The sequence below is a fragment of the Onychomys torridus genome, unplaced genomic scaffold (genome assembly GCF_903995425.1).
Source record: "Onychomys torridus unplaced genomic scaffold, mOncTor1.1, whole genome shotgun sequence".
Classification (NCBI taxonomy): Eukaryota; Metazoa; Chordata; class Mammalia; order Rodentia; family Cricetidae; genus Onychomys; species Onychomys torridus.
Window position 1 is genome coordinate 16,238 of NW_023412134.1, and position 10,611 is coordinate 26,848.

The following is a 10,611-nucleotide window of genomic DNA, read 5'->3' on the forward strand; positions in this document are numbered from 1 at the left end:
TGTTCTAGGCAGGGTCAGCCAGGTGAATGGAGACTGGCAAGGTTGGAAATGGGATGTTCCCTTTGCTTTCTTTGTAGACCTGGTCTAGAGACCACATGGGCTGAGCCTTCAGATTTCCTGGAGAGGCCTTAGTGAGAATGGACACTCCTGAACTGTGGTTGGAATAGGATGGGGTGTTGGGAAAGAGCATGCTTTTGAGAGGCTTCACACTGCAGAATGGAGAAGTGTGGGTTTAAATCCATCACATGGTGATCAAAATGTGAAAACTGAGATGTCCACCATCACCAGAGAGAGGTCCTTGTGTGGGAAGAGGAAAGGTTTCCTAAGTTTTCTGAATGGTGTCTTTGCTTTCATGCTTCCTCAGCATTATTATCCCCGAAAACGAGTCATGATGGGAGACCAGGCCCCAACCACACTCATGCAGCTGGCAAGACAGAGGCTGCTGAGGGAAGAGGATTTGATCATTTCTACCCAGGAGGACCTGCCAGTGGGGCTGCTCCCACAGATGTTTGAGGAGGCTTTCACTGACGGACGAACAAACATCCTGAGGGCCATGGTGTCTGCCTGGCCATTCCCAGTCCTTTCTGTAGGAACCCTGATAAAGGACGCCCACCTGGAAACGTTGAAAGCTCTGCTTGCTGGACTAGATGTGCTGATTACAGACAAGGTTCATCCCAGGTAATCAGGACCCGGCTAGGATGGAGGAAGGCTGTGGGGGTGCAGAGAAGGAACAACTGGGGACACAGAGAACTTGGCCAAAGGTGGATCCAAGGATTCTTACAGCATCAGCATAGAGAACTGTAGAGGTTTGGGCCAGGTCTCAGGCGTCTGGGCAGTTAATGGCAAATGTGGAGGGCACAAGAGTAGACATAGCCACTGAGGAATAGGCCTCTCCCTGCCAGCTCCACAGTTAAAAGTACAATGAGGCTGGGGTTAATGGGCATGCAATGGAGGGAGGTGAGATGCCAGCTGGCAAAATATCCATTTTCACTGATCACGAGGCTTGATCTTGAGAAAGCAAAGATTTGGAAGGGAAGCTGATATGAGATGTGGACAAGAAGTAGACTGTAAGATGTATCTTGTCTTATCTTCTGGGAATTCTACCTGTTTTACCAACAGGTCAAAACTCAGAGTGCTTGATTTGATGAATGTAGACCATGACTTCTGGAGCATTAGGACAGAAACCCATGAAGGTGACTGCTCACCACAAGCCGAGGGGCAGAAGCAACCAGTGGAGATCTGTCCTAACTCTGGGGTGAAGAAACCTTTCAAGATTGTAACTGATCTTGAACTGGTGAAGGCCAGGTACAATAAATGTGACTCATACTTGTTACAGTGGACCCAGCAGCGAAAAGATTCCATTCATCTATGTTGTAGAAAGCTGAAGATCTGGGATTCACCTGTATTCGCTGCTATGCAGATCTTTAAAATGATAAATCTAGACTGTATCGTGGAGCTGGAGCTGAGTCAGTGGTCACTTGAATTCATTGTACATCTTTTTCCTTACCTGGAGCAGATGAGAAACCATCACACCCTTGTGCTAGCAGAAATTCAGAAGCCCTTCAGATCTGCTGCTTCTGTAGAGCAGGAATGGAAAAGCATGTTGCTTTCTCAGATCTCCAAATTCCCTTGTCTCCAGAATCTCTGTGTATATAATATCTACTTTTTAACAGGCTGTCTTGAGGAGCGGCTCAGGTAAGGAAGGATGGAGAGTGTGCTCCAGAACATAGCAACCATATCCTTTTATTATAGATTAGTGGGTCCTTGATAGTCTGACCACTGTGTACCTAGTAGTAGTGGAGACATAGGTTAACCCGGCAGATGAGATCTATGCTCAGACATGTGTGAACAGGCACCAGCACACCTGTAATTGTTCATTGTAAAAGGTTGTTTGGCATCCAAAAAGGGGTGAGTAGATGGGAAATAGGTGCTATTGGGTTTGAAGTTGGGGAAACTGGACACAGCAGTGGTGGGGAACATACATATCAGGGGATTCTTTTTATGTATTAAAAGAATTTTTTCATTCATTTTACACACCAAAGATCTCCCTCTTCCCTCCTCTTGCCACCCCAGCCCCCCTCTTAACCTACCCTCCACTACCACCCACAAGAAGGCAAGGCCTCCCATGGAGAGGCATATCTAGTAGAAGCAATTCTGAGCCCTTCCCCTGCCACAAGGCTGCACAAGGTGTCCCATCATAGGTAGAGGACTATAAAAAGCCCGCTCATGCTCCAGAATTGGATTCTGATCCTACCGCCAGGGCCCGCCCCAAAGCAGATCAAGCTATGCAACGGTCTCACCATGCAGAGGGCCTAGTCCAGTCCCATGCAGGCTCCACAGCCATTGATCCACCTTTCATGGTTTCCCACTAGTTTGGTTTGGTTGTCTCTGCATGTTTCCCCATCATGTTCCTGATGCCCTTGCTCATAGAACCCCTCTTCTCTCCCTGGGACTGGACTCCTGGAGCTCTGCCTGGTGTTTGGCAGGGATCTCTGCATCTGCCTCCATCAGTCATTGGAGAAAACTCTGTGATGACACTTAGGGTGTTCACCCATCTGATCACTGGGGAAAGTCAGTTTAGTTCAGGCACCCTCTCCACTGTTTCTAGTAATCTATTCTAGGGGTCATTCTTGGAGATTCTAGGCAACTTTCCTAGCCCTGAGTTTCTCTATATCCCCATGATCTCTCCCTCTATCATGGTATCTCTTCCACTGCTTTCCCACTCCATCCCTGTTCCAGCTCAACCATCCCATTCCCTTATGTTCTCATCCCCCACCCCCTACCCTCCATTGCCCACCCCTCATCCCCATTTTACGCATGGAAATATATATTCCCCATGTGTCCTTCTTTGGGTCTTCCTTGTTAGTTAGCTTCCCTGGAGTTGTGGGTTATTGTCTGATTATCCTTTGCTTTAAGGCGAGTATCCACTTATGAGTGAGTACATACCAAGCTTGTCCTTCTGAGTTTGGGTTAACTCACTCAGGATGATATTTCCTAGTTCCCTCCATTTGCCTGCAAATTTCATGATGTCTATTGGTTGAAATATTAAGGCAACTCCACCTAGTTATTTTGTGGGGTAACTTACAAGTGAAGGGATACATTACAGAGTCTGGGAAATGTGAAGCACAGTCCACCAATGTTCTCTGGAGAATTCTACTCCATTTACCTCCAGCATCCAGGATCCAGGAACCAAGAGAACCTGCACTTCCTGGTCTCAGGTCTTCAGCCCTCCTGTCGCAGCCCCACCTCATAGGCATGACAGTTACCAGAAGCCTCAATGGGGGTAGTAGTTCCAGGACAAAGCTGGAACAGCGACCCACTACAGATGTCACTGTTTTTCTCTGCTGCGTAGTACACCATTGTGTATATATACCACATTTTCTTAATTCGTTCTTCACTTGAGGGGCATCTAGGTTGTTTCCAGGTTCTGGTTATTACAAATAATGCTGATATGAACATAGTTGAGCATGTGTCCTTATGGTATGTTTGAGCATTCCTTGGGTATATGCCCAAGAGTGATTTAGGGTCTCCAGGTAGATTGATTCCCAATTTTCTGAGTAACTGCCATACTGATTTCCAAAGTGGCTGTACAAGAATGTATTTCCACAAGCAGTGGAGGATTGTTCCCCTTACTCCATATCCTCTCCAAGATAAGCTGTCTGCAATGCTTTTGATCTTAGCCATTCTGACAGGTGTAAGATGGTATCTCAGAGTTGTTTTGATTTGCATCTCCCTGATGGTTAAGGATGCTGAGCAATTCCTTAAATGTCTTTTGGCCATTTGAAATTATTCTTTTGAGAATTCTGTTTAGCTCTATAGCCCTTTTTATGTTTTTGGATTTTTGTTTTTGTCAAGACAGGTTTCTCTGTATATTTTTGGTTCCTCTCCTGGATCTCACTCTGTAGTCCAGGCTGGCCTCAAACTCACAGAGATCCACCTGGCTTTGCCTTCCAAGTGCTGGAACTCAAGGTGTGCACCACTACCCCTATAACCATTTTTTAATTGGATTGTTCCTTACTTTGATGTCTAGTTTCTTGAGTTCTTTATGTATTTTGGAGATCTGACCTCTGTCAGATATGGGGTTGGTGAAGACCTTTTCCCATTCTGTAGGTTCTTTTTGTCTTATTGACCATCTCTTTTGCCCTACAAAATATTCTCAGTTTCAAGAGGTCACATTTATTAATTGTTGTTCTCAGTGTCTATGATACTGGTATTATATATTTAGGAAGTGGTCTGTGCCAATGCATTTAAGAGTACTTCCTAATTTCTCTTCTATCAAGTTCAGTGTAACTGGATTTATTTATGTTGAGGTCTTTGATCCACCTGGACTTGAGTTTTGTGAATGGTGACAGATATGGATCTATTTGCAATCTTTTACCATGTTGACATCCAGTTATGTCAGCAACATTTGTTGAAGATATTTTCTTTTTTCCATTGAACAGTTTTGGCTTCTTCATGTGTGTGGATTAATATCAGTGTCTTCAATTCAATTCCATCGCTCCATATGTCAGTTTTTATGCTAATACCAGGATGTTTTTATTACTGTAATTCTATAGTAGAGCTTGATGTCAGGGATGATGATACCTCCAGCAGTAGCTTGGTTTCACAGGATTCTTTTTGCTATCCTGGGTTTTCATTCTTCCAAATGAAGTTGAGTATTGTGCTTTCCAGGACTGTGAAGAATTGTGTTGGAATTTTGATGGGGATTGCACTGAATCTGTAGATTGCTTTTGGTAAGATTGCCATTTTTACTTTGTTAATCCTACTTATTCATGAGCATGGGAGATCTGTCCATTTTCTAATATCTTCTTCAATTTCTTTCTTCAGAGACTTAAAGTTCTTGTCATACATACAGGTCTTCCATTTGCTTAGAGTTATACCAAGGTATTTTATATTATTTGTGGCTGTTGTAAAGGGTGATAGTTCTCTGATTTCTTTCTCAGCCTTTATCATTTGTAAATAGTTGATTTTGAGTTGATCTTGTATCCTGCCACTTTACTGAAGAACTTTATCAGCTATAGGAGTTCCCTGGTAGAATTTTTGGGTTCACGTATGTATACTATCATATTGTCTGCAAATAGTGAAATTTTGATTTCTTCCTTTCCAAATTGATCTCCTTTTATTGTCTTATTGCTCCAGCTAGAACTTCAAGTACTATATTGAGTAAATATGCGGAGAATGTTCACCCTTATCTTGTTCCTGATTTTAGTGGAATCACTTTGAGTTTCTCTCCATTTATTTTGATGTTGGCTGTTGACTTGCTGTGAATTGCCTTTATTATCTTTAGGTATTTTCTCTTATTCCTGACCTCACCATGACCTTTATCATGAAGGGGTTTTTGCCAAAGGCTTCTTCAGCATCTAATGAGATGATAATGTGGCTTTTTTTCTTTCAGTTTGTTTATATGGAGTATTACATTGACAGATTTTTTTTGTTTTGTTTTAAAAGATTTATTTATTTATTATTACATATGCAATGCTCTGTCTGCACATATCCCTACAGGCCAGAAGAGGGAACCAGATCTCATTACAGATGGTTGTGAGCCACCATGTGGTTGCTGGCAATTGAACTTGGGACCTTTGGAAGAACAGTAGGTGCTCTTAACCTCTGAGCTATCTCTCCAGCCCCATATTGACAGATTTTTGTATGCTGAACCATCCTTGCATCCCTGGGATGAAACCTCCTTAGTCATGGTAGATAATATTTTTTTTTTGATGTGTTGTGTCTTGGAGTATGTTTGCCAGTATTTTATTGAATATTTTTGCACTAATGTTCATGAGGGAGATTGGTCTATAATTCTCTTTTTTGCATCTTTGTGTGACTTGGGAATCAGTAACTGTAGCCGCATAAAGAGTTTGGTAATGTTCCTTCTGTTTCTATTGTGTGGAACAATTTGAAGAGTATTGGAATTAGCTCTTCTTTGAAAATCTGGTAGAATTCTTTGTTGAAATCTTCTAGTGCTGAACTTTTCTTGGTTGGGAGACTTTTAGTGACTGTTTCTATTTCCTTAGGGGTTATAGGTCAATTTAAATAGTTTATCTGATCTTGATTTAACTTTGGTATGTGGGACCTATCCAGAAAATTGTACATTTCTTTCAGATTTTCCAATTCTGTGGAGTACAGGGTTTTGAAGTATGACCTGATGATTCTCTGGATTTCCTCATTGTCTGTTGTTTGGTCTCCCTTTTCATTTCTGATTTTGTTAATTTGCATGCTCTCTCTCTGCCTTTTGGTTAGGATGGATAAGGGCTTGTCTATCTTATAGACTTTTTTCAAAGAAACAACTCTTATTTCATTGATTCTTTACATTGTTCTCTTTGTTTCTATTTCATTGACTTCAGCTCTCAATTTGATTATTTCCTGGCATCTATTCCTCCAGGGTGAGTTTGTTTCTGTTTGTTCTAGAGCTTTCAGGTGTGCTGTTAAGTCACCAGTGTGAGATTTCTCCAACTTCTTTATGTGTGCATTTAATGCTATGAGTTTTCCTCTTAGCACTGCTGTCATAGTGTCCCATAAGTTTGGGTATGCAGTACATTCATTTTTGAATTCTAGGAAATCTTTAATTTCTTTATTTCTTCCTTGACCCATTGGTGCTTTGGTTGAGCATTATGCAGTTTCCATGAGATTATAGGCTTTCTGTAATTTTGTTGTTGTTGAAATCTAACTTTAAGCCATGATGGTCTGATAGAATACAGGAGGGTTTTTTTTTTTTTAGTTTTGTATCTGTTGAGATTTGTTTTGTGACCGAGTATATGGTTGATTTTATAGAAGGTTCCATGGGGTGCTGAGAAGAAGGTATATTCTTTGGTGTTAGGGTGGAATGTTCTGTAGATATCTATTAAGTCCATTTGAGTCATAACATCTGTTAGGTCTCTTATTTCTCTCTTAAGTTTCCTTCTGGCAGATCTGTCCAGTGGTGAGAGTGGGGTGTTGAAGTTTCCCACTATTAATGTGTGGGGTTTGAGGGTGATTTAAGGTTTAGTATTGTTTCTTTTACATATGTGGGTGCCCTTGTATTTGGGGGCATAAATGTTCAGAATTGAAACTTCATCTTGGTGGATCTTTCCTGTGATGACTATGTAATGTCCTTCTTGATCCCTTTTGATAGAATTTAGTTTGAAGTCTATTTTATTAGATATTAGGATAGCTACACCAGCTTATTTTTTAAGTCCATTTGATTGGAAAGACTTTTCTCAGCCTTTTACACTGAGGTAATGTCTGGCTTTTAAGTTGATGTGTGTTTCTTTTTTTCTTTTTCTTTTTTTTTAAGTTTTTTGAGACATGGTTTCTCTGTGTAAACTCTGGAGACTATCCTAGAACTCACTCTGTAGACCAGGCTGGCCTCGAACTCAGAGATCCACCTGCCTCTGCCTCCTGAGTTCTGGGATTAATGGTATACATCACCACCACCAGGCATGGTGTGTTTCTTATATGCAGCAGAATGATGGGTCTTATTTTGTATCCATTCTGTTAGCCTGTGTCTTTTTATAGGTCAATTAAGTCCATTGATATTGATGGATATTAATGACCAGTGATTGTTAATTTCTGTTGTCTTTTGGTGGTACTGTGTGTTTATTTCCCTTCTTTGGGATTTACTACTGTGGGATTATCCATTGCCTGTGCTTTTGTGGGTGTATCTGAATTCCTCAGGTTGGAATTTTCCTTCTAGTAGTTTTGTAGGGCTGGATTTGGGGATAGGTATTGTTTAAATCTGGTATTGTCTTGGAATATCTTGTTCACTCTATCTATGGTGGTTGAAAGTTTTGCTGAGTATATTTGTCTGGGCTGTCACTCATGGTTTCTTAGTGTCTGCATTACATCTGTCCAGGACCTTCTGCCTTTCAAAGTCTCCATTGAGAATTTAGGTGTTATTTGATGCGTCTGCCTTTATAAATGACTTGGTTTTTCCTTGGCTGCTCTTAATATTCTTTCTTTCTTCTATTTTTTAGTGGTTTAATTATTATGTGGATAGGGAACTTCTTGGGGTAGTCTAATCTATTTGGTGTTCTATAAGTTTCTTGTATCTTCATAGATATTTCCTTCTTTAAGTTGGGAATGTTTTCTTCCATGATTTTGATGAATATATTTTCTGTGCCTTTGAGTTGGTATTCTTCTTCTTCTATCCCTATTATTCTTAGGTTGGCCTTTTCATGGTGCCCCAGATTTCCTGGACAAGATGTGCCATGACTGTTTTAGCTTCGATGGTTTCTTTGACTGACAAATTATTTCCTCTATTGTACCTCTACACCAGAGATTCTGTCTTCTATGTCTTGTATTCTGTTGGTTATGCTTGCCTCTGTGTTTCCTGTTTGTTTACTGAGATTTTCTATTTCCCTCATTTCCTCTGTTTGTGTCATCTTCATTGTTTCTATTTCAATTTTCAGATCTTGGACTGTTTCCTTCACATGTTTCATTGATTTTTTTTCATGGTTTTTTGGCCTTCTTTAAAGGATTTATTGATTTGTTCCAATTTTTTGTTTGTCTTTTCCTCAATTTCTTTAGGGGAATTTTGCATTTTTTCTTTAAAGGCCTCTAGCATTTTCATGAAGCTGTTTTTAAGGTTGCTTTCTTCTGCTTCTACCTTGTGATGTTCAGGTCTTGCTGTTGTAGGAGGGCTAGGTTCTGGTGATGCCATATTGCTCTTTATGTTGTTGGACATATTTTTGCACTGATGTCTACTCATCTCTTCCTCTATTATTTACAAGAGGTGCCTTGTCAGAATGAACTGCTATTGGTACACTCTGTGCTTGCTGTGTCTGTGTCTCAATTTTAGCTCTTGTTTTAATTGGAGCTCACAGATTCTGTATATCAGGGAACTACTCTTGTTCCAATCCAAGCTAGCTGATTCTGTGACTCAGGGAGCCCCTCTTGGTCTTCTCAGGGCTCTTAGTCTAGTCAGAGCTGGTGGATTGTTTTTCTCAGGAAGCCTCTCTTGTTCCAATGAGAGCTAGCAGATCCTGTGTCTCAAGAATCCACTCTTGATCCAATGAGAGCTGGTGAATTCCTTGTCTCAGGAAGTTACTGGGATTGCAGGCAGATGGGTATTGAGGTATGGTGTAGATCTTGTAGATTGCAGGGTCTGATGGGGGTTTGGAAGGAGGAGCCTGGCCGCAGGAGTTTTCCCTGCTGGCCAGCAACTGGGGCAGAGTTGGGTGGGGCTTCCTGGAGACTGGCTGTGTCCCAGGGCCCATTTCAGGGACTCTTGAAGACACTGCTAGGATGAAGCTGAAAGAATCCATCATATGGACAGACTTAATTTGGGAAAAGCATCATCTGCCTTGATTTCATTCCCACAAACCTCTTCAATGCTATTTGGCATAACTAATCTCTTGATCTCTCCCTAGGTGCCTGAAGACCCAGTTGAAGACCCTGTCAATCACTGACTGCTGGCTCTCCCAGTCAGACTTGGAGTACCTGAGCCAGTGCCTGAACATCCATGAGCTCAAACATCTGAACCTGAGTGGTGTAGTGCTATCTGACTCATGCCCTAAGCTTCTTGGGTTCTCCTTGATAGAATCGCAAGTACCCTGCAAATCCTGGAATTGGAGGAGTGCGAGATGAGGGACTCTCATTTCAATGCTATCTTGCCTTCCCTGAGCCAATGCTCCCAGCTTACGAAGGTCAATTTCAAAAAATAATGAATATCTCTCTGCTTGTCCTGAAGAACCTTCTACATCACCACAGCCAAGCTGAGCAAGCTGACCCATGAGATGTACCCCGCCCCTTAGAATGCTATGGGGAATTGAGAATACTTAAAGACAAATTTAAGCCTACTTTGTCCTGAATTGCTGGATATACTCAGGGCCAAAGACAGCCCACAAAAGTCTCCTTTTCTACAAGAACCTGCTTGGCCTGTTTTCACTTCTGTTTCTATAACCTAGACGCCACACTTTTTTGCTTCTGTCCATAAGTAGGATAAGGTTGCTTTTGGTAATAAAATTGGAAGCCTGTTGTTGGGAGTGTATGTACATTGTGTACATCCTTGGTTGCATATAATAAAATGTGCTGAGTTTTTATGTTTGGTTGTGTTTTGTTTGTTTGGTTTGTTTTGTTGGGTTTTTTGTTTGTTTGTTTGGGTTTTTTGTTTTTGTTTTTGAGACCAGGGTATGTTCCCTGTGTAACTTTGAGCCCTTTCCTGGAGCTCACGACTTGGATAAACCCTGGCCTGTGCGCTCAACTCACAGAGATCCGCCTGGCTCTGCTCCCAAGTGGCTGGGTTAAGGCGTGTGCCACCAACCTGCCCCAGCTGAGATTTTTTGGTTGCTAGTGTACTCTTCAAATCCGAGTGCACAGCCCATTAGTCCACATTTCAATCACTGTTTTCTTTGCTCTCCCCCTAATCAAGTCTGGCTATCTTACAGCCCAGCTCTCATAGGGGATTCTAGAAGCATATGGCTTCATAGTGGCTTAATATAATTGGAAAGAAAATGGAGTGCAGGTTTAAGATCATTGGACTCGGTTGCTTAGCAAGAACGGGGAGAAGGAAGGGATACTGGTGAGAGTCAGAAAATTAATACATGCAATTCTTTCTAAGTGAGTTGGCATCAGAGAAACATTCATTATACTTATAAAAGGATGTTCTGGATAGTGTTTAAAAGGTACTGTGGGACC

At 41.6% G+C, this 10,611-nt stretch overlaps 1 pseudogene; it reads left to right on the top strand.

The window, feature by feature from the left end:
- Positions 1-271: 271 nt before the first annotated feature.
- Positions 272-9,910, top strand: LOC118575521 (annotated as a pseudogene).
- The last annotated feature ends 701 nt before the right edge of the window (positions 9,911-10,611 follow it).